At 39.6% G+C, this 25,769-nt stretch overlaps 1 non-coding gene across 1 annotated transcript; it reads left to right on the top strand.

Moving 5' to 3' along the window:
* The first annotated feature begins 18,148 nt into the window (after window positions 1-18,148).
* On the top strand, window positions 18,149-18,255 carry LOC130026696 (U6 spliceosomal RNA). The gene has a single exon (XR_008792896.1). It is a non-coding gene; the product is annotated as a U6 spliceosomal RNA (small nuclear RNA).
* The last annotated feature ends 7,514 nt before the right edge of the window (window positions 18,256-25,769 follow it).

Below are 25,769 nucleotides of genomic sequence, written 5' to 3'. Positions count from 1 at the left end.
AGTTAATTTCAGTGTAAGATAACTGATTGCCAGAGAAATAGGCTATAGTGAACATGTAAAAAAGGACATTCTTTTTGTTTCAGTTTAAAAGGAATTACATTATTTTGAAGTGCTGGAAGATCTTCCTCCATTTGAAGGGATGGTACTCCTACTCTGGGACTCATTGTTGGAACTCCAACTGTCCAGATAGCAATTTGGGGGCATAATAAATAAGATTAAACAATTTTCATTAAATTATTTTTTTCTTCTGAAGTTAATCCATTCTTCATATAGACAATTCTTTTCTAGATAGTGATTTGTTTTTCACTTAATAAAATCATTTACATGAAAGAAAAAGTATGGTAAACACATTTTAGGATAATGACTAAATGGCTTTTAAAAAAGTCATTGAGTTCTGTTTAACTCAGATTTTAAGTAATGCAGAAAAATTACTTAGTTCTCAATAATATTTTGCATTCTCATGTTGTATAAGAGGGAAATTTGATAAGTAAATTGTTTATTATTTTTACCCTTTGCTCGGAGAGCCCGGCAAGCTACCGAGAGTATTCGATATGCCAGACACAGTAACAACAAAGTCTCCGATGGAGACGTTACTGGGCCCGCTCGAGCACATCGACGATCAACGGGAGGGCCTTTACCTTTACCTTTACCTTTACCCTTTGCTGACTATTGACATCTGAACACCTAAATGAATACCAGCTGACTCATTTGTATTTAGTGTTGTGTTAAAAATATTTATTTGCAAACATTCATAGAACTCTTGAATTTTTTATGCGAATTGCTAAATCATATGTAAAGGAAATATATATTAATAAGTGAAAAGTATTATTTTGCTACTGAAATTTTTTTCCAAAGCAAATTTATTTTATAGGTACTTGCTGTGGGAGAGATTTTGTTTTGCCTTAAAACAAAATAAAATAACAGAAACAAACCTGTCTTGTGATTTGTTCATGTCGTAACCCTTAGTGTTACCTTGAACATGTAGGGGTTTTTCTTTTAAGCCTTTGATAATATGTATTTTTATTTATATTTAAATTAAATATAAATAAAATTTGAGGCCATTATGTTTTATAAATCAGCGTATGATTTCTTGTTAATTATGAAAGCTACATATATGTACTTTATAACTTGTTTTATTAGTAAAAATTGTCAGCATTTTCTCACTTTTTTTTCTTGTTACATTTGAACTTATCCTCTTCTTTCCCAGTCTTAGTGGTCACAGTTTTACAAAACCAAACATTTTTAGAAAATGAAGATATGTGAGTTCAATATGATGAATGTGTTAGTAACATCCATCTGCTGATCAAGAAGGCATTGGATTCGGTACCAGAAAATGAAATAGGTTGTAACTATAAGAGCATTTTATCAATCTAAATTGAGAATAAAGAAGAAAACTGAACTTGAAAGTTTTAGTGTAAAAACTGTGTTTCCAATGAATATTTGCTTACTGATTTTGTGTTTTCATCTATGATTTATAACGTTGATGTGAGATCTAAATTTTCAGTAGGACAGCAGTTCCTGTAGCCTATTTTAAACTTGAAGACATTTTTAAAAAACAAATGTCATCTTAGAAATTGTGTTTTTCAGTGCAAATAAATCACCCCAACTTGAAAGTCAATGTTTTAATTTTCATTATTATAGAATATTCTGCATTATCAGAGATATGTTTGAGTTGCCAGTTATTTTAAAAACTGTATTTTCATAATACTACTACTGGTTCACCTACAATGTGCAATTGAATTGTGATTTAAATAAATTACACTTGATGGAATTAGAGTCTTAATTTGGTCAGTCAACATGAAAGTTCTCAGTGTTTATTTTGTTGATCTTGAGTTTTGTGTTATGTACTTGAATCTTTTATTCCTTTTAAATTTATTTTTTTGTTTTGTTTTTCTGTTTTCTGGACCACACCTGGTGGTGTTTATGGATTACTCCTGGCTCTGTGCGCAGGGATCACTCCTGGCAGTGCTCAAGGTACCATATGTGAGACAAGGAGTCGAACTGGGGTTTACCATGTGCAAGGCAAGTGCCTTATCTCCACCCCTTTTTAATTTTAACTCTTGAAGGTATGGTATGCACACAGGCTCTTTGTGCCATGCCCGGCTATGTGTGTGTCATGAAGAGAGACAAAGAAGGGTTCAGTTGTCTTGAGGGAGAATTACCTTCTCTCTCTTTTTTTCTTCTTCTTTTTTTATTAATTTTTTATTTTTAATGAATCACTGTGAGATACAGTTACAGACTTACAAACTTTTGTGCTTACGTTTCAGTCATACAGTGATTGAGCACCCATCCCTCCACCAGGATTACCTTCTCTTTCACTCTGTTGAATCTAATAGCTCAGAGATTTAGACCAATTGCTAACATGTCCAGTTTTAAGGAACAATCTTTAATGCACTTAGTATATAGCCTAATAGAAAAAAATACTGGTCTTTAGAAATCTGGAGGGTCTGGATGTCAAGCTGAACTTGGCTCCAGTTGGCATTTGATCTTTCTTCATGTACTTTAATTTCTCTAACCATTGCCTGATTCCTCTGTATAATGGGAACAAATCTACTACCTCAGTGAACTCTTATCTCCCTACATACCAAGACAGGGAAAAGAGGTGTGCATGCAGGAACCTAGATAAAGAGTCCATTAGTTTCCTGTCTGAATTAAGGGAAGCTAAAATCTTTGCCAAACCAGATGTTCCTAGTGAGTCATTTCACGTTGTGATCAGTGACCCAAATTTATTCAGGCTCTGCTGTCTGCAGCGGATGGTTTCTAAGGTCTCTGCTTTTTTTTTTTTTTAACCAAGCTGCTAAAAAGGACCGGTATAAAGGTCTTGAGAGGAAGGAAGAACATATCATTTTCTGCCCAACATGTGTTCATATTTCATCAGCTTACTTTGCTTAACATAATGACAAAAGATGTGGAGAGATGTAGTATAACTGTGGACTTGGGGAAAAAAGGAAATGAATGCAATCAACAGTGAATATGTCTGCCATATTCCTGTTTGAAATCCCGTCTTCAGGTAGAGTTCACCATGGTTCTCGCAACATGTCCTATACTTTCCTGTTTGTCTTCCATTCCTTGGCACAAGGAGCTTAATAGATTTAGGACTACACTAATTGTATCTCTTTGGGTTGACAATAAGATCATTGAACTAGTTTAGAAATAAAAACCCAAGGAGCATATATTAAAAAGGATAAAGGGTGTCTTATAGAGTGACAAGAATGTGGAAGTTCTTCAGGAAGTATTTGAAGCCAGAATTTTAAAAAGTTGTAAAGACCACTTTCTTTATCTCTCCTACTTACCCACTGTTCTCAACAGAGGAACCTGTTGGTGCTTCACAGACTACATGATGTGATGAAGATGTCCACGAAAACAGAGGCTTAGTTTTATCTCATGCTGCATGTCTGATTTAGTGAAATGAGAGCTCGTTCACATAGTCCTCATCCAGGACCCTGGCCAAGCCTCCTCTCTTTTAGTGCAAGTGGCTCTTCATCAGTATAGGTCTCAAAACGTGGCCCTCTGTTGGAGATCTTCCTGGCATAACTCTCTGACATTTGGGCTGCAGGGCCTGTGAGAAAGCTCCAGGTTCTGGCCTGGAGGGGGGTGAGCTGGTGCCAGGGGACCTGGCATTCCCAGAGATTAGTATAGCTTGATGAGCTCACAACTACTAGCGGCCAGGGCTTGAAGCATGGGAAGCTGAAGCCTGTGGAATCTGTAAAATTTACAGCTCTGCTTTAGATTTTATTTTATTATTATTTTTAAAGATTTATTGAATCACCGTGAGATAGTTACAAGCTTTCATGTTTGGGTTACAATCACACAATGATCAAACACCCATCCCTCCACCAGTGCATATTCCCCACCACCAATATCCCTGGTATACTCCCCCCCTTTCCCACCCTCGCCCTGCCTCCAAGGTAGTCAATATTCCCCATACTCTCTCTCTGCTTTTGGGCATTATGGTTTGCAATGCAGACCCTGAGAGGTCATCATGTTTGGTTCATTATGTACTTTCAGCACACATCTCCCATCCCGACCGGTTCCTCCAGCCATCGTTTTCTTAGTGACCCCTTCTCTATTCCAGCTGCCTTATCTCCTTTGCTCATGAGGCAGGCTTCCAGCTATGGAGCAGTCTACCTGTCCCGTGTATCTACTATTTTTAGGTGTCAGCATCATGTTATGTTGTTTTATACTCCACTCGATCTCATAGGACCAAAAAAAGGAGCACAACCCAAACAGGAGAAAGGAAATAATAAAACTCAGAGCAGAGATTAACGAGATGGAAACCCAAAAAACAATCCGAAAGATCAATGAAACCAAGAGCTGGTTCTTCAAGAAAATTAACAAGATCGATAAGCCTCTAGCAAAACTCACAAAGAAAGGGAGAGAGAAAACCCTAATAAACCAAATCAGAAATGAAAAGGGGGTCATTACAACAGAAACTACAGAAATTCAAAGGATCCTCAGGGAATACTTTGAGAAGCTTTATGCCACGGAACATCAAAACCTGGAGGAAATGGATAAATTCCTAGACTCCTACAGACTCCCAAGGCTGAACCAAGAAGACCTGGAATACCTGAACAGACCTATCACCATCAAGGAAATTGAAATGGTAATAAAAAGTCTCCCCAAGCACAAAAGTCCTGGCCCGGATGGATTCACTAGTGAATTCTTCCAAATCTTTAAAGAGGACTTACTCCCAATCCTCTTTAAGCTTTTCCACAAAATTGAAATATCAAAAACATTTCCGAACAGATTCTACGAAGCAAATATCACACTGATACCAAAAGCAGACAGAGATACCCCAAAGAAAGAGAATTACAGACCGATATCCCTGATGAATACAGATGCAAAGATCCTCAACAAACTACTAGCAAATAGAATCCAACTACTCATCAAAAAGATCATACACCATGACCAAGTAGGATTCATCCCAGGGATGCAAGGATGGTTTAACATTCGGAAATCAATCAACATAATCCATCATATCAACAAAAGAAAAGATAAAAAGCTTATGATTATATCAATAGATGCAGAGAAAGCATTTGACAAGATCCAGCACCCCTTTATGATGAAAACCCTAGCCAAAATGGGTATAGAGGGGACCTTCCTCAATATAATTAAAGCCATCTACCACAAGCCTACAGCAGGCATCATCCTCAATGGGGAAAAACTGAGAGCCTTCCCTCTAAGATCAGGGACGAGACAAGGATGCCCACTATCTCCACTGCTGTTCAATATAGTACTGGAAGTACTTGCAATAGCGATTAGGCAAAAAAAAAAAAAGATATTAAGGGCATTCAGGTAGGAAAGGAAGAAATCAAGCTCTCACTATTCGCAGATGATATGATACTATACTTAGAGAACCCAATAACCTCCACCAAAAAACTCCTAGAAACAATAGACTTGTATAGTAAAGTTGCAGGCTATAAAATCAATACCCAAAAGTCCATGGCTTTCCTATACGCAAACAGTGAGAGAGAAGAAAGCGACATGAAAAAAACAATCCCGTTCACAATTGTTCCCCAGAAAATCAAGTACCTAGGAATCAGCTTAACTAAGGAAGTAAAGGACCTGTACAAAGAAAACTACAAAACGCTACTTCAGGAAATAAAAGAGGACATGAGGAAATGGAAAAATATCCCCTGCTCATGGGTCGGGAGACTAAACATTGTCAAAATGGCAATACTACCAAAAGCATTGTATAAATTCAATGCAATCCCTATAAGGATACCCATGACATTCTTCAAAGAAATGGAGCAAACACTCCTGAAATTTATATGGAACAATAAGCCCCCACGAATAGCTAAAGCAATTCTTGGGAAAAAGAAAATGGGAGGAATCAACCTCCCTAACTTCAAACTGTACTACAAAGCAGTAATAATCAGAACAGCATGGTACTGGAACAAAGGCAGAACTGCAGACCAGTGGAATAGGGTTGAATACACTGACATCTCCCCTCAATCATATGATCATCTAATCTTTGATAAAGGTGCAAGTAATGTGAAATGGAGTAAGGAAAGCCTCTTTAACAAAGTGTGCTGGCAGAACTGGATGGCTACATGCAAAAAAATGGGCTTAGAACTCTGCCTAACACCATGTACAAAAGTAAGATCAAAATGGATTAAAGACCTCAACATCAGACCAGAAACCATAAGGTACATTGAAGACAAAGTTGGCAAAACCCTCCATGACATTGAAGCTAATGGTATCTTCAAAGATGCCACGCCACTGGACGAGCAAGTGAAAACAGAGATAGATAAATGGGACTATCTTAAACTAAGAAGCTTCTGCACCTCCAAAGAAACAGTGACCAAAATACAAAGACAGTCTACAGAATGGGAAAGGATATTCGCCGAATACACATCTGACAAGGGGTTGATATCCAGGATATACAAAATACTGGTTAAACTCCACAAGAAGGAAACATCCAACCCCATCCAAAAATGGGGCAATGAAATGAACAGAAACTTTCTCAAAGAAGAAATCCGAATGGCAGAAAAGCACCTGAGAAAATGCTCTACATCATTAATCATCAGGGAGATGCAGATCAAAACCACAATGAGATACCATCTCACGCCTCAGAGACTGACCCACATTCAAAAGAACAAAAGCAACCGATGCTGGCGCGGATGTGGCGAGAAAGGGACACTCCTTCACTGTTGGTGGGAATGTCGACTGGTTCAGCCCTTCTGGAAAACAGTATGGACGATTCTCAAAAAATTAGAAATTGAACTCCCATTTGACCCAGCAATACCACTCCTGGGAATATATCCCAGAGAGGCAAAAATGTATAGTCGAAGTGACATCTGCACTTGTTTGTGCATTGCAGCACTCTTTACAATAGCCAGAAACTGGAAGAAACCTGAGTGCCCAAGAACAGATGACTGGTTAAAGAAACTCTGGTACATCTACACAATGGAGTACTATGTAGCTCTTAGAAAAGATGAAGTCATGAAATTTACATACAAGTGGTACAACATGGAAAGTATCATGCTAAGCGAAATGAGTCAGAAAGAGGGATAGACATAGAAAGATTGCATTCATCTGGGGGATATAAAGTAACAAAATATGAGATTAATACCTAAGAATAGCTGAGATCAGCACCAGGAGGATTACTCCATAGCTTAGTGTCCAGCCGGGCATTCTAGAGGAAAGGGCAGCTCAGATAGAGAAGGGAGCACCAAATAAAGGGTGTTTGGAGGATCCTCCCAGGAGGGGAGATGCATGTCGAAAGTAGACTATGGACTGAACATGTTTGCCACTCAATGCCTCTTTTGCAGACCACAACCCCCAAAGAGAGAGAGAGAGAGAGAGAACACAGGGGATTACCCTGCCACAGAGGCAGGGGGGGATGGGGGGATGGGGGTGGGAGGGATATTATCCATGGTGGTGTAAAATGGGCACTGGTGGAGGGATGGGTATCTGATCATTGTATAATCGAAACCCAAGCACAAAAAATTGTAAATCTACAACTGTACCTCATGGTGTTTCACTAATATATATATATATATATATATATATATATATATATATAGCATCAACCTGAAAGGAGACATCCAAAGTGTCACAATAGTAGTAATAGACTTTAACACCCCACCAAGCATTGGACAAATGAATCAGACAGAAAAACAGCAAAACCTATTAGTGGTAGAGCTGAGCTTAATAGTTTACAGAGCTTTCCATCAACAAAACAGACTAAATATACATATTTCTGTAGGTCATATGTAATATTTTCAAAGATAGATCACATGCTGAGACAAAAAAGTGTCAATAAAATAATGAAGATGAAAATTATGTCAAGTGTCTTTTCAGACTAGAATGGAATAATACTAGAATTGATAAAAATGTCACTGTCACTGTCCTCCCATTGTTCATTGATTTGCTGGAGCGGGCCCAGTAACGTCTCCATTGTGACACTTGTTACTGTTTGTCATATTGAATATGTCATGGGTAGCTTGCCAGGCTTTGTCGTGTGGGCGAGATACTCTCAGTAGCTTACCGGTCTCTCCGAGAGGGGCTGAGGAATTGAATCTGGGTTAGCCGAGTTGGTTGCATGCAAGGCAAATGCCCTACCTGCTGTGCTATCACTGCAACCCCAAACTGGAAAAAACGTCAACATTTGGAAACTATTATACTCTTAAAATTGAAAGAGGTTATCAAAGAAAAAGAGGATATCAAAGAAAAAATTCTGAAAACAAGAATAAAATATGAGCTATCAGAAGAGATAAGACATAGCAAAAGCACTACTAAAAGGGAGCTTTGTTTTGTTTTGTTTTTTGCTTTTTGGGTCACACCCAGCGATGCACAGGGGTTACTCCTGCTTCTGTACTCAGGAGTTACTCCTGGCGGTGCTCAGGGGACCATATGGGATGCTGAGAATCGAACCCGGGTCGGCCGAGTGCAAGGCAAATGCCCTACCCGATGTGCTATCTCCCCAGCCCCTAAAAGGGAAGTTTATAGTACATTTTAAGGAACTAGAAAAAGAACAAGTAAAAACTAATATAAATTTTAATATCATGAAGGAAATAATAAAATGAAGCAAATAATATGAAGTTGAAATAAGAAAACATTAAAGAATACAAAAATTAATAAAACCAATAACTGATTCTTTGAAAATAAAAACAAAGTTAACAAACCCTTAGCTATATTTGAGATTAGGAAATGAGAAAACCCATGGGATCAGAAATGAAAGGGGGAGAAATTGCAATAGATTCCACATAGCTACAAAAAAGGATTGTAACAAACTAGTATAAACTACTTGCTATTAAATTGCAGAACCTAGGAAAAAGTGGATGAGTTTTTAGAATCATACAACCTTCTAAGACTGAGTCACAAGGTTACTGCAGCAATAACAGTAGGGTGGGTAGGGTGTTTACCTTTCACTTGACTAACCCAGCTTCAATTCTGGCATCCCACATGGGCCACTGAGTCAGCCAGGAGTGATCCCTGAGTACAACTGGGTGTGACCCAAAAGCTAAACAAGCAAACAAACAAAATAATGGATCGTGAATAACAAAAAATTTTAAAACTTGAACAGGATCAATTACAAGCAAAGAAATTAAAACAGTAATCAAAGGTTTCCCTCCCCACACCCAAATAAAAATCTATATTTAGATGGTATCATTAGTGAGTTATACCAAACCTTCAAAGATGACTTATTGCCTATTGTCCAGGTCTTTCTTCAAAGAACTTGAATAGGAATTCCTCTAATATCTGTGACCAACATTACCCTGATACGAAGAGCAGACAATCACACAAAAAAATCAAACTGCAGATTACGATCTCTGATGAAGATAGATGCAAACCCTCTCAACAAAATCTCAGTGAACCAAATTCAACAATACATTGAAACTAGCGGGTTCATTTCGGGGATGTAAGGATGGCTCAACATTTGCAAATGATAAATATACCACATCAACAAAAGAAAAGATATATATTCATATTAATAGTTGCAGAGAAACCCTTTGAGAATATTTGATGCCACTTTAAATAAAAGCTCAACATAATGGGGCCAGAAGGAACTTACCTTAATGCAGTAAAGGCCACATATAAAAGTTCACAGCCAACATAATAATAAGCTCAGGGCTTCTGGCTCAGGCTCAGGGATCACTCCTGGTGGTGCCGGGAATTGAATCCGGATAAGCCTCATGCAAAGTAAGCACCCTACTCTACTTGCTGTACTATCACCTGGGCCCCCAAATCTTGCCTTTTGAAACCACATGGATGGAGCTGGACCATGTCATGTTGAGTGAAGTCAGAAGGAGAGTGACTAATACTGGATAATCTCACCCCTATTCTGTCTTTAAAGAAACAAAGCAAGAAAACAGACGATATCTAATGGAACCACAGAACCCAAGTTTCAAGGGAGTGAAGGAGTGGGGTGAAAGGATCCTATGGACAGTGACAGTGATAAACTGTAACTTTAGTAGTGATAGTATTGTACCCTAGAACATAAAGCCACTGTACTTATAACCAAATCTTATGTCAGTAAAATTTAAATTTAATAAAGATATGATGATTTGGGGTAAATTACTTGTCACCCAGAAAGCTGAATTGAGATTGTTGAGGTTTTGGTTGAATAAAATATAGGTTAGTAATATTAAAGGCATACTTAGAAATGATTTTTTTGATAAAACAATGGGGCCTTTATTGGTTTTTGTAGTCTCCCAAATATCTGAAAGAAACGGCATGTCATTTGAGTTTTAAGGGTAGGGGGAAGCCAAGCATCAAATCTAAAATTTTAATTATGAAAAGTTGACAATGTTAAACAAAAAGCAGCTGTGGGGGGGAAGATTTGTGTGCATTTTTATCCTGTTTTGAAAGCTTCAGATTGTCTTTGGAGCAGAATGGAGCAAATTGCCACAAATCTTGTTTTCTGAGAAACCAGTTATATCAACATTACAGCATGCCACTACTATAGCTGGCGTGCCAAAAATAACATGAAAATAAATGACTGAAAATCTACTTAAAATTAAGCCAATAATTATTACATTTGTGATTATTTCCGAGAATTTTTCTTACCCAAATATTAAAAGCAAAATAAGAATTGCTCACTCTAACTCTAAAAAGGTCTATTTTATTTTTTTGCCTGTTGTATGTTAAGCTATTAATCCATTTCAACAGAAATTCTCTATTTCGATTAAAAGTCATTTTAATAGTATTTTGATGATTTATATTTTTCTTTATAAAATTTTTATTTTTTATTTTCTGTGCCTGCAGTAAATATAAAAACTTCTGAAAATCCAGTGGTCTCTTAAAATTTCAAAATAAATCAATTTCCTGATTTTCTCTCCACCATCAGATAACTAAATCTTTTTTTGGCAAACTCTGGATGAATATGGAGATAAGAATGGTACCTTCAGGGGTGACATTAGACCTTCTCTTATCTATTAAATGACTCTCTGAAAGGAGAGGTGTCCTACACTCCAGAAAACTAGATTTTTTAAATGATGACTGCATAATTTCTTAGGAAATACCTCTTTTCTTAAAATTGTCTGGCTTCTTCTCCCACGCTTCTACTCTCCTACAAGTTAGCTCCCCGGAAAATTGTGCAGATATTAATGGTGTTCATTAATCTAGGATGTACTTCCTATTTGAACACTTCAGTGCCCTGGGGAATTTTTAACTTTTCCTAATCTTTGTCAGAGATTTAAGCATAATACTTTATTTAGCTATTGGGAGGCCATACCCAGTAGTGTTGAGTGGACCATCTTTTTTTTTTTCTTTTTGGGTCACACCCCGCGATGCTCAGGGGTTACTCTTGGCTCATGCACTCAGGAATTACTCTTGGCGTTGCTCGGGGGACCATATGGGATGCTGGGAATCGAACCCGGGTCGGCCATGTTGGCTGCGTGCAAGGCAAATGCCCAACCCGCTGTGCTATCGCTTCAGCCCCGAGTGGACCATCTTTTGCTGGGAATCAAATCCAGGCTTCCTGGGTGCAAAGTATGTACTCAGACCACTGAGTTACTCTCTGGCCCTTATGTATGACTTTCATCCAATAAGGACAGCACAAGTTTTTCCTTCACCTTTTTCTTAACCAAATCATCTTCCGAAGGCTAAATCAGGTAAGGCGTGACCCCGCTCCCCCAAGGTTAATTACTAACAGGATGAATTTTTTTTAAAAGAGGGCTGTTGAGTTACTAACAGGATGAATTTTTTAAAAAAGAGGGCTGTTGAGTCTGGGGGAGATAGTATAGGTATTAAGTATTTTCTTGCATCTGGCACACCTGGTTTGAATCCGTTCCACTACATATAGTCCCCTGAGCACCACCAAGGACCACTCCTGAGCACAGAGCTAGGAGTAGCCCAGGCACAGGTCAGGTGTGGTCCATACTTCCCTTCAAATAAATAAAAATATATTAAAATGGACTGTATGTTGTTCTCTGTCAATGATGCTAATCTTTGTTTCCCTTAAAAATGATTCCTACAATTTAAAAAAAAGTGATTCCTGGGGAGAGGAGGCAGAGATAGTACAATGGGCAGTGCAAACTGGTGACCTGAGTTAGATCTCTGGAACTCTATCAGGTCCTCTGAGTCCCTCTATGAGTGATTCCTGAGATAAGGAATCCTGCGTAAGCCCTGAGCACCTTAACTGTGGCCCACCAAAACAAAATTTAAAAAGTGATTCCGAACTGGTCATGGGTTTGTGGTAGCAGAGCAAACCCTGGAGATCCTGGTTCCATCTCTGACACTGGGAAAAAGGAAAAGTGATCCTTGGAGGTCTTCCAGAATCTTCAGAAACACAGTAGGTTTGACTTCATCTTTTTCTCTCTCACCTGTTTCATCATGGATTTGATTTCTGGATTTGTTTGAGCAAGCCCCGCAAAGGACATCTGTAAAGCTCAGTCCAAAAGAAAACATCCCTCACTCCAATACCAGATTTCCGCCCCCTTCCAGATGGCTCTTAGCTACCAGCCAGCTACCAACTGTCCTCTTGCTCCTGCTTTTCTCTGGCTCTCTCGTGAACGTGAGCCATCACCAACTCTGGCAGCGTTTGGCTCTTCTGGCAGTAGCATTTCCTTGGGGAGAACTGGAGATGAAGCAAAGCCTGCTTCCTTCCCTCTTGTTGTTGGACATGTAACTACCAGAAGATCAGGATGAGTTCCTGGTTTGCGTTGGCAAGAGCGTTCAGGCAGGTGTATTCCAAACTGCCTCCTGGAACAGTTGGAACTGCTTTGAGGTGTGCTTCCTTGTTCTGGGTTGACATTTGTTCATTTATTCAGCAAGAATCCTGAAAACTGAATTTCACAGAACAAAACAAATTCCTTGTTCTTAAACAATGAGTTTGCAAATTATATAGGTTTTTAATGTACTACATGTAAATCAATATATTAACTACATTATATTCATCACTAAGTTAAATTTTATCCTTTGTGTTACTACGGGCCCCATTTCTCTGATGCTCCCTCCTCCATCACCTCTCCTTGTCCTTCTGGTAATTATTAATTGAATTTTTTGGTTGTCTTTGGCCTTGGAGGGTCACTCCTGGTAGTGCTTGGGAGAGCATGCGATGCCAGGAATCAGACCCAGGGCTTCACACATGCAAGCAAGAGCTCTACTGATGAGTTACATCTCAGCTCACTAATTTGGTTTTAGAGATTTAGCTTGTTTTATGAACTTTATTTGTCTTTGAAAAAATTCTACATGCAACATGTGAGTTAATTCATTAATCTGGTGCTTGCTTTTCTTTATCTGACATTTCACTAGGCACTAGTTTCTAGAGAGTCTAGTTCCACATTACTATTGCAATTGGCAAACCTCTGATGCAAAACCCAGATTTGTTTATATTTTAAATAAAAGTAGCAATAGCGTTCCATTATGTATGTGTGTAGATAGAGGTATATAGATACATATATGCCCATATTTTCTTTATATAATTACCTACGTTTGGTTTTTAATTTTGGGGCCATACCTAGCATCCTCTCATTTTGATGCTTGGGGATTACTCAGCATTGGAAGTAAAATATGAGTCAAACATACAAGTAAGGTGCTGGGAAGATCACTAATCCCATGTTAGATGCCCAACACCACATGATTCCCAAGCATTCCTGGGAATAATCCCCAATCACTGCTGGGTGTACCACTCTCCCTCCTTTCCTCCCCCCAAAAAACCCCTAAAATGTACAACTAAGGTGTGAAACAGGAATTGCACTGGTATGGACTGTGGGTATGCACCATGCTCTTGTCGGGGCTCATGGAAAGATTCCAATATTTCTGGATTCTTCTTGAACTAAATGAGTAATCAAAACAACATCAGAATGGTCTGCGAAGGAAAACTCAGTTTATGGCATGCACAGGGAAGCTACAATGATTCTGCAGATCTCACTGCCTGGACAAGAGAGCAGAGGTATAAATTTATCTATCTAAGGGGACCGCGGTGCTAAGGGGAGAAAGGGGAGATTTCATACGATAAGAACCTGATGTCTTTCTCCTCTAAGAGAAAAGATGAGATTCTCGGATTTGAGAGACATTTTGACAGATACACCTGGGTTATACTCTCCAAACTGTATTCTTGTGGGTCATAAAAAAGGGGGAACTGTTTTTTCTTCTATGATTAAGAAGAGAACAAGAGTTTAGGTTTTTTTTTTAACTTGATTTAGGGAGGGATGAAAGGAATAAAGCATAAACAAGAATTTGTCTTCAATCTTGAGAGAGCCTTGAGTGTTCTTTGCTCAAAAGAATCTGGATGCCAGAGTCACTATCTTGTGGAAATCATTTCTGAGAATCTTGGGTTGGTCTGGTTTAGCTACTTTAACTTGGTAATTAAGAAAATAACAGCTTTTTCCCTCTGGAAAGATGGCAGCCGCTTCAGAGCTTTATGGAAAGCCAGGTATGAGCCGGTTGTAATGGGGCGACTGAAACCTCATGGGAAGGGGGGCGTTCCCGGCTGGTCCTCCACGCCCTACTGAGGTCAGGAGTTGCCCCCCACGAGCGGCTCTCCGGCACGGCCATGGCTCCAGAGCACAGAAACCAATCTCGTAATTATCTGACTCTCAGCAGAAATACTTCCAGGCTTAATAAGTAAAATACCAGAAATCCAAAATCGCGCGGCTGCTATTGCGGCCGCGTGACATCATTTGATTCTTGTAACCAGCTGTAGAAAACAAATAATTTCACAATGCCCTTTCAGCATGTCTGATTTGGGACTGTAAACTCTAAATAATAATGGTGCATCTTTTGTAGAAACAATGGATCTGATCAAAGTAGATAGAGTGTTAACTAGAATTCATCTGCCTCACAGGCATTGGGAGGGTTGGGAGTGGGGGGTTTATTGGGGTTCTTGGTGGTGGAAAATAAGTATTGGTGAAGGGAAATGTGTTTGATAATTGCATGACTGAGACTTAAACCTGAAAACTTTGTAACTTTTCCCACAGTGATTCAATAAATAAAAAAAAAATTAAAAAAAAAATAAAAAGAAGAAAATAACAAAGTGTGTATTTTCCTCCACTTTAGATTTAATGATTCAAATTTACCTTGATAGGAACCTAAGTTTTATGTTTTAAATTCTTACTTTATTTTTCACTTTTCATAAATTTTTTAATTTTCGAAATATTTTTTGAGAAGTTTTTAAAAATTGATTGCTAGTTTTTGAAAAAATATATGTTTAGGGTTTATCACTGTTGAATATTAACCCTAAGTGTTTTAGGCTTCATCAGTGAATTGCCCCTTTTCTTCCTGCCAGAGAAGCTTATCGTGCTCTTGCTAGCATCCCTAATTTAGTCAACGTGTATCTTTAATCTTTCCTTTGTATTTTTCCTTTCATTGTCACAGTTCCCCAAGTCAGTTTTGATTACTTATAAGCATTCAGGGTCTTGACAAAGAAGTCTGACCTTCTCATAAGTGGGCGGTCATGTGATCTTTTGACGTTCCGTGAAATCCAGTCGGTAACGGCTCTAGTCCAGCAGTTGTCTTCAAATCTCATTACGTGTCCAGCCCATCTGATTTTCGATGTCTTGGCAAACGAGACAGCGTCCCTGATTCTTGACTGTCAACGGAGGTCAGAACTCCAGATTCTTTCTCTCATTTGAGTGAAACATGATACTCCAAGCATAGCTCTTTTAATTCCTCTTTGGGAGACCTGAATAGCATTCTCATCCTGTTTTCATAGGGCCAGGTCTCTGAGGTGTATGTTAATGCAGGAAAAACAGTGGAATCGAAGAGATGTGCCTGGAGCCAGAGGTTCTTTGTCCTCTTAGCTATTTCTTCCATGCTCTTGAAGGTGTTCCAAGCCACTCTCTTCCTCCTGCGCAACTCAGGTGCCAGGTCATTTGCATGTTGACTTCTCGACCTAGGTACACATAACTGGTGCATTAGGAGATGGTTGTTCTGTTGAGAGCGAATGGAATGTCAGGTACGAGACAGTTTATCATAAACATTGCCTTCATGAGATTCAGCTGTAGTCTGACTTTTCCACACTCACGGTCGAAGTCGCCCAGCATTTGTGCCGCTTGGCTAATGTTTGGTGTTATTAGAACAATGTCATCAGCAAAGCGGAGCTGGTGTTATTGCCGACCATCTGTCTTCACTCCCATTCCTTCCCATGCATGACATTCTCGAGGATTTCATGGAAGAGTTTTGGTGAAATGGTATCACCCTGCTGAACCCCTCTCTTGACATCAATGACCACCTCCCTGTAGAATGGTGATATCCTGGTAGTGAATCCACAACAAAGCTCACGGAGAATACTGATGTATTGAGTTTGAATGCCCTGTTTGGTTAGGGCTTCGATGACTGCTTCAGTCTCAATAGAATCAAAGGCCTTCTTCAAGTCAATAAGTGTTAGACAGAGTGGCATCTTGAACTCCTGAGAAACCTCAATGAGTTTGGTTATCATGTGGATATCATTGATCGTGCTGAATTCTTTGTGGAACCCAGCTTGCTCGCATGTTTGTCCTTCATCTAGTGTTCTGCCAATCCTATTTAGGATGACTCGAGTGAACAGCTAATAGATGAGACAATAGGCAGACCGGGCGATAGTTGCCAATGTCGTGGATGTCTCCCTTCTTGTACAGTAGTACAGTCCTGCTGTTTTTCCATTGGGACGAAACCTTGCATTCAGACAGGTAGCGTGTGAAGAGCCAAGCCAGTGTATTGATGAGTACTGATCACAGGTTCTTCAGGTGTTCATGTCTGACCTTGTCTGGGCCAGGTGCTGTTCGCTTTTTTACCAACAAAGTGGCATGTTGGATTTCGGAAGGGAGAACGTTGGGAACGACATATCCATCCTCTGGATCTTGGCATGTGGGCAGGTGGACGTGTCTATCAAAGAGATCTGAGTGAAGTCATGGATAATCTTCTCCATTGCCCTTTTGGAAGATGTAATAGATCCATCAGGACGTTGGGGGGCAGTCACCTTGGTCTTGTAGTTGGCGAAGGACAGGTGGGCGTTGCGAATGCTTTTCCCAGCTTCTGCCGCATCTGCCAGCATTGTTGCTCTTCTCTCTTTGAGGTCTTCCTTTATCACTTCTCTGTGCTGCTTTGCGAGCTCGGGCATTTCCTTGCGGTTGCCTGAGGCTTTCGCCAAGCCATGTTGGTGAATGAGTTCGAGAGTTTTTGAAGACAGGCGTCTTTTTGTGGCTCTCTCTCTCTCATGGCATTCTTCGCACAATCATGGAGGTGCTGAACCAGTTGATTGTATTCCTTGTCAATGTTGTCAATGACAGCATCTTCCCATGTTGCCGCATATATAGTGCCAAAGAGCTCCCAGTTGGTGGTCATTCTTGGAGTTCTCTTCTTAAACTTTGCAACCCTTTCTCCCTGCTCTGTGAAGTAGAATTTTGCACAAAGGAGACGGTGGTCTGATCCCATTTGGAATTTTGGGACAACAGTGACATCAGTCAGGCAAAACCATCAATTGAATATGATGCGATCAATTTCGTTGTGGAGCCGTCCACTGGGAGACTCCCATGTCCAAGGTTTAGATTCGGCCTTCTGGAACTGTGAGTTACCATGGATGGTCTTGGTCAGCATGATGAACTCAGACTCTTGTAATAATTACCTTTATCTCATAAAATTGTAAGAATTGCTTGGCTTGATGGTTCACTCAATGTCATTAGGGTTGCTATTTTTTCTTTCTCATTTTTGTGGATTGTAGACTCCCCATATCTTTTCCAGAAACGACAAAGAGGCAATACAAACAATAGCCCTTTTGTTACCTGTCTTCAAGCTCCATAAAAGTAGAGGAATAATATTGGATTTTACATAGAATCACAGTGAGCCTGGATGGGCTGTAGTGCCCTGAATCCCATCCTATTTCCTACATAAGAGCCACTGCCATGTATGTCTACTGTGATTCGGACAAGCTAACCTCACACGTATGAAAACTTGGGCATATTCCTACTCTGTCTGTAAAACAGCTTAGGAAAGTATTAGTCATTGCCTTCTATAGGGGATATTATATTATGTACAAGCTTTTAAAAAATTTTAAAAATAATGTAGGAGTCACTGTCACTGTTCTCCCGTTGTTCATCGATTTGCTCGAGTGGGCCCAGCAACGTCTCCATTGTGAGATTTCTTGTTACTGTGTTTGGCATATTGAATACTCTCGGTAGCTTGCTATCCGAGAGGGGCGGATTGAATGAAACCCGGTTCGGCCGGGCTGGCTGCGTGCAAGGTAAACACCCTACCACTGTACTATCACTCCAGCCCTAATATTCTCGCTTCGGCAGCACATATACTAAAATTGGAAAGATACAAAGAAGATTAGCATGGCCCCTGTACAAGGATGACACGCAAATGTAGGAGTACTGCTATTTATTCGGCCATTGGTTAAGCTGATTGAACTGGGCATGAACTCCACCTTACTTTTTTTTTTTTCTATTCCGAATGTTAATTTTATTTTATTTCTCCCCTTTTTTGATTCACCGTGAAATGCAGTTACAAAGCTTTCATGTTTGAGCTTCAGTCATACAATCATCGAATACCCATCCCCTCACTAGTGCACATTTTCCACCACCAAAATCCCCAGTGTTCGCCCACCCCCATTCTAACCCTTCCCCTTCCTGTGTGGCAGACAATTTGCCCCATACTCTCTCTCTACTTTGGCTACATTCGATATTTCAACACCAGTCTCACTACCACTCAAACCTGCCGAACGGGCAATATGCAAAAACTTTTATTACTTCATATGAGCTCCTTGTGCACTTGTACTTTGAATGGCTTGAATGTCCACTATAAAAGCAAAGATTCTCTCGCAAAACCCCCCAAAATTCCAGAATACTACCTGACCTGCCTAATTCTGAGAGAGTGACTTCAGGAAGAGGTTGTGAATATGGCGAACATGAAACGCCAATATGAAACTTGAGCAAACCAGAAGTAGCCTTTGTCTCATGGTTCTTACTGTCTGGCTAAGGCCTCACCAAGATAATAAGGCTATTCCATCAGAAAACTGAGCTAATTAGTTGCAATTTCTCAACATCCTTGGAAAGCTTCTGAAAACTAATTACTGGGAACCAGAGACTGTAAGAGAATACACACCCCGCGGATATGTAGTTAATACACGCAACTCTCACAGGGGCTGATGGGACAGGCTACTTAATTTCCCCGAAGAGGATGCATTGGGTTTCCCCCTCCCCATCTTTTAAGTTTTCCTTTTTTAACAGCTTTGTTAATTTAGGTTAAGTGGTTGGGTTGTCATGGAAACCAGTATTCCTCTCAGGCTGATTGTGTCAAAGGCATCATTAATCTGTTTTCTCAACTGCCTCTTCCTCATCCATCTAATTGCAGCCACCAGTTCCCCGCCTCCCCCCACTTGGTTGACATCATTTTAGACATTTTTAGGACACCATATGTGAGATTCAGCGATGTTTATTTTCTCTCTCATAATTTCATACCACATTGTTAATTGTCGTTCCGCCCAGAAGAAGATGGCTCCCCCATGTGGGAGAATAACGTCTCTAAAAGTGGGGTTGAAAGTCTTAATTTAACCCCTTTTATCATTTGCACCTCACTTCCATCACAAACAAGGAGGCTCTCATCCCCTTGCCTCTTCCCCTTTTTCATCTGGGATTTCTTTTTAGGGGCTACTAAACAACCATTTTTCTTGCTATTTTTGGAAACTGCGATTTTGAAAGAGTGAGGAGTCAGTGCAGTTGGTAGAGGGTAGATAGAGGGAGAATATTTCAAGCAACAACACAACTACCCTCAGGCTTGAGACGGCCTTGAGGCAGGGAGAAAATATGGAAGCCAAGGCATGGTTTCTCTCAGAAAATGCACAACACGCAAAAATAGTCCCTCCCATGCCTGATTTTTGCTTTGGTGTCTATCTTGACACAAAACTGGCCAATAAGGCAGTGTGAAAATGATCAGTTTTTCTTCTTGCAGTTCTCTCCACGAAAAAATTCTCAACCGATTTATTCTGTTCCTCATAATTTATTCTTTTCCTGCACACCTCCACTCCCCCACCCCACCCCAGAGGGTTTCCAGATTCCTACAGATACTAGTGTATGAGCACCTCGGACAATTTGACTGTGGAAAAGGCCCACGTGAGGTGTGAGTTGTGTACATCATTTGAGGTTAGTTCAGCAAGTGGTCCATTTTCTCTACTCCCTCTCTTCTTGTCAGAAAATTTTGAGAATGGTTGACTATGCCACCTTTTACCTTTGGAAAGATAAATCTTATTTTCTCCTGACTTTTTATGTAATAATGCCAAAAAAACTGGGAAATATGTTTATTTTCAGTTTGCCTGAAATATAATAAATATAATTTAGCACACAATTCATGCATTAAGGTGAAACTTCTTTATTTCATAAGAGCTCATAAAAAGTATATTCGTAATACATTTTTTGTTATATATAATTCATTCTCAAGGTTCACATCCTTTCCTCAATCAGGACTCATTACTTCATTCTCTATTATAAGATACATTTTTCATCCAGGTATTTATTGTAGCACATATACCGTTTAATTGCAGTTAGTTTGAAAGTATATCTCTTCAAAAAAATAAAAATAAAAAAAGAAAGTATATCTCTTCAAAACATGAGTTATTTAAAATCACACTTCCTTTCTCTCTCTTCCTTCTTTCCTTCCTCCCTCCCTCCCTTCCTTCCTTCCTTCCTTCCTTCCTTCCTTCCTTCCTTCCTTCCTTCCTTCCTCCCTCCTTCCCTCCCCCTTCTCTTTCTTTCTTTCTTTCTTTCTTTCTTTCTTTCTTTCTTTCTTTCTTTCTTTCTTTCTTTCTTCCTTTCTTTCTTTCTCTTTCTCTCTTTCTCTCTTTCCCAAACCTGGTTCAACTCAGGGCTTACTACTGACTTTGTGCTCAGGGATTATTCCTGGAGGGGCTTGGGGCTCAGGGAGCCCTGTGGGGTTCCAGGAATTGAGCCTGTGTCTGCCATGTACAAGACAAATGCCCTATCCACTGTACTATTTCCCCATCCCCTAAATCACATTTTTTTTATCTTTATGCATAGCAGAATGCAAGACACATTCTGGCAAATTAGTTTTTGAAAAATAACAAATAAATTAATGTTGATTTAAGACCAAACAATTTTGTTGTATGGCTACGGCAGCTTATAGAAAAGCAGAAATGCCTATTGATCTCCATAGCCAACAGTAGTCATAGCACTGAAGCCATTTAATGTGCATAATTCTCTAAGAAGCATTTCTATTTTTGGTGTGAAACCATGTGTAATGCTACCCAAGCAAGCTGGTTGCTGTCTTAATCCACCTAGTATATTACAACAGAATAATATTGTCTGGATGGCTTACAAACAGTAGAAATTCATTTCTCATAGTCTTAAAGACTGGAAGTCAAAAGTCAAGATGCTGGGACCAGAGAGATAGTACAAAGGTTAAGACACTTACTCAGCTTGTGCCTGAGGAAATGATCCAGGTTCAAATCCCAGCACCACATTTAGTGTGGTTTCTGAGCACAGAATCAGGAATAGCCAATGAACATCTCAGGATATGGCTTGAAAATAAAAATTGAAATGGCATTAAATTTCATGTATGGTAGGGGTCCACTACCCTGTCTCTATATGGCTATCATTTTGCTGTGTCCTCATATGGCAGAGAAGGCAGGAAAAAACACTTTCAATTAGTTTTATTATTCTTATTTTTTGGTGGGGGGAGGTGTGGGAATTGGGCTACACCCAGAGTTACTCAGAGGCTATTCCTGGCTCTTTGCTCAGGAGTGACCCCGGGTGGTGTTTAAGGGAACATATGCGGTGCTTGGGCATCAAACTGGGGATAGCTGTGTGCAAGACAACGACTTTACCTTCTGTACTATTTCTCTTGCCCTCTATTTTTTCCACTTGTCTTTGTTGTTTTGTTCAGTATTTTGTTGTGTTTTTAAGGACACTAATCCCACTCCTGAAGTTCCATTCTCATCACCTGAGCAACCTTCGAATGTTCCCAAATCCAAACTGTCGTATCGGGAGTTAAATTTTGACATAGGAATTAGGGAAACATTCAGTCTATCAAAGGATAAGTTTGTGCCACTGTCCTTCTCAGCTGAACATACTGACGCCAAATTGGCGCTGACGTCTGAGAAGGACTACCCTTTTGGCTAAGGCTGCTTTAAGGGAGCTAGAAAGAGCAGGTTTGGCAGGTGTGATGGGGAAGGTAAGTGGCCTTACTCACTTTTATTATTTCAGGTGCTAGTTTTGAACCCAGGAACAATTCAACACACACTCAAAACAGGTTCTTTACTGCTGAGCCATATCCCAATCCGAGGTAAGGTAATTTTTAAGTTATATTTTTCTCAGGTGGCTTGTTTTTATGTGCAACTAATGGAAGTAACTTGTCCTTTCTCTCAAAGAGCTGAGCAAGAAACGTTCTTTAGCTGGGCTGCTGAGCATTGGAGGTAAGTCAAATAGGCAACAAGAGAACTTAGGAACTAGAATGAAATGCAATATGAAAAAGAAAATTCAGATTTTTAAGGCAGACTTGAGATTTTAAGACAAATGAAGTCACAATTTGTGCCTAAGAAATCACCCTGTGACTCTTGAAACATATTGAATAACAATTAATTTTAGAGAAGAGCAGAAATCAGGGCTACTCACCTCTGCTCATATCTTTCCCTGTTGACTCCCATTCAGTCTTAGTCACCTTTCTGTACACTGATTCTATCTTTTTCTTTCCTTCCCTCCTCCCATTCTTTTCTTGGTCAGCATTGTCAGTATCTTCACAGACCTTGATTCCTCAAAACACTGTTGGGTATTGGTCCATTTTGGCTTCCCTCTACCTCTTGGGATACTTTTACCTTTAGATCTCCAGATAAAAGACATCCCACCCCCCCCAGTTCCGTGATTCTCAGAAGTGAATGTCTATTGTAAATCGTATCATTATTGCTTTGGGGTAACCTCATTCCCCCTCACTTATCATGTCCGTTAGATGAAGGTACTGCAGAGCAGACTTTGGGGGGAAAAATCTCTCTCAATGCCACAGTTGGGGGTCTCCCTTACAGGCAAAACAATTCCCCTAGATGCTTCCCCAATAAAAAGAACTCAGAATACTTTTGGTCAAGGTCTAATCCTTCTCTTAATGTTTCTGGAATCTGTTTCCAGAATTCATATAGTACATCAGTTTTGGAACCAACTACCCATTACTTAAAATCTAGTTCTATTTTCACAGTATGGAACTGCAGTAGCACTTGGAAGCCACCAGATGGCACTATTGCAGGTAGCATGCCAAATCCCCAGCGTGTTCCTGCAAATTCAGCTTTTCTCTGCTATCCAACAGCAAAGCATTTCCAAGCCACATTTCTTAAGATGAAATGGTGAAAAGGAAAAAAAAAAACAATTACCATGAATTTATACAGGAAATATTCTTAGCTTTCTCAGACTCAAAAAAAAACTCTAGTAAGGGGCTGGAGAGATAGTACAAGAGGTAAGTCACTTGATTTGCATGGCCCACCCTGCTTAAAATAGTGCTATCAGATAGTAAAAGCAAAAAAACTGATCCAGACAAACAATATAAGGTATTCATGTAAAAGAACCTTGATAGCACCATTATTGCTGTTTAGTGAACTACCTCTACAATGCCTATAACTACCTGTAGACCAATAGAACAGAGTTGAATATTCTGGCACAGCCTCTCAAGTATACGGTCGCTTAATTTTTGATAAAGGAACAAAAAGTGTGAAATGGAGCAAGAAAAGACTCTTCAACAAATGGTACTGGGAAAACTGGACAGCTACATGCAAAAGAATAAACTCAGACCTCTGTCGATCGCCAAGTACAAAAATCAAATCAAAATGGATTAAAGAACTCAACATCAGACCTGAGTCCATAAGGTACATGGAGGAAAATGTAGGCAGAACCTTCTAGGATATTAAAGCTAAAAGCATCTTCAAGGATGAAACACCACTGACCAAGCAAATGGAAACAAATATAAACAAACATTAAACTAAGAAGCTACTGCACCTCAAAAGAAACAGAGACTGAAATACAGAAAGAGCCCACAGATGGGAAAAAATATTTACCCAGTACTCATCAGATAGGGGCTTGATATCCAGGATATACAGACACTGGTAGAATTCTACAAGCTACATTGCTAATCATCAGGGAGATGCAAATTAAAACAACAGTGAAGTATCATCTTACACCAGAGAAACTGGCACACATCAATAAGAACAAGAACAAACAGTGCTAGTGCGGATGTGGGGAGAAATGGACTCTCATTCATTGTTCGTGGGAATGCTGATTGGTCCAGTCTTTTTGGAAAACAATATGGACATTCCTCCAAAAACTAGAAATTGAGTTTCCACATGACCCAGCAATACCACTCCTGGGAATATATCCCAGAGATGCAAAAAACAGTAGAAATGACATCTGCACTTGTATATTTATTGCAACTCTAGCCAGAGTCTGGAAAACACACGAGTTCCCGAACACAGATGATTGGTTAAAGAAACTATGGTACATCTACACAGTGGAATACTATACAACTGTTAGAAGAGATGAAATCATAAAATTTGCATATAAGTGGGAAGAGTATCATGCTGTGAAATTAGTCAGAAAGAGAGGGACAGATATAGAATGACTGCACTAATTTGTGGAATATAAAGTGGCATAGTATGAGACTAACACCTAAGGATAGTAGAGATAAGGACCAGGAGGAACATGCCATGATTTGGAAACTGGCCCCACATACTGGGGGAAAAGGCAGCTGAGATGGGGAGGGAACCACTAAGCAAATGTTGATTGGAGGATCACCCAGGATAGGAGATGTGTGCTGAAAGTAGATCAAGGACCAAACAAGATGGCCTTTTAGTATCTGTATTGCAAATCATAACGCCCAAAATTAGAGAGAAAGTCACTGTCACTGTCACTGTCCTCCCGTTGTTCATAGATTTACTTGAGAGAGAGTACGAAGGATTATATTTACTCAGAAAGACAGGGAGTGGGGGTGGGGGTGGTGAGGCAGGGGGTGGTGGGGGGGATTCCGGGAACAATGGTGGTAGAAAGTGTGCACTGGTAAAGGGATGAATGCTCGAGTATTGTATGACTAAACCTTAATCATAAAAGTTTGTAACTGTATCTCACGGTGATCTAATACAAATTTATTTAAAAAAATAAAAAAAATTAAGTATATTCAGAAAAATCTAATTCAAAGAGATGTAGTAATATTTTAACCTGAATTAGCTCAGTAATTTAAAAATACCTGCTAACTTATTCATTAAATTTATTTGAAAACAAGAACAACAAAAAAATAAAATGGCTAAAACTTTCTCAATGTTATTTTAACTTTGTGCTTTCTTTCTTTTTTTTCTTTGCCTCTTATCAGAGATCAGTGATTGCTCCTGGTGGGCTCAGGGAAGCATATGGTATGCTGGGGATTGAACCCTAGTCAGCCTCATGCAAGGCAAGTGCCTCACCTGCTGTACTATCTCTCCAGCCCCTGCTTTGTGCCTTTTGTTGCAAAAAGTTTGTTGTCCCAAGTTTTTTATCTTCAGATTTCATTTAGGGAAAAGAGGTAGTAAGGTAGGTCTTTCATAAGAGCAAGATGGCATCATGTGAACTTTCAAGAGGCAAGACAACTTGTATTTTAGTCACAGTTGAAAGTCTCCAACTCTGACTTCATATTTTCTAATTTACATACAAGTGGTACTACATGGAAATTATCATCTTAAGCGAAATGAGTCAGAAAGAGAGGGATAGACATAGAAAGATTGCATTCATCTGGGGAACATAAAGTAACAAAATAGGAGACTAACACCCAAGAGTGGCCGAGATTAGTACCAGGAATTTTACTCCATGGCTTGGAGGCCAACCACACATGCTAGGGGAAAAGGCAGCTCAGATAGAGAAGGGAGCACCAAATAAAGGGTGTTGGGA

This window comes from Sorex fumeus, unplaced genomic scaffold, assembly GCF_029834395.1.
Source record: "Sorex fumeus unplaced genomic scaffold, SorFum_2.1 ptg000034l, whole genome shotgun sequence".
NCBI lineage: Eukaryota > Metazoa > Chordata > Mammalia > Eulipotyphla > Soricidae > Sorex > Sorex fumeus.
Note: the sequence above shows the minus strand (reverse complement) of the source record. Positions and strands in the feature narration are given on the sequence as shown.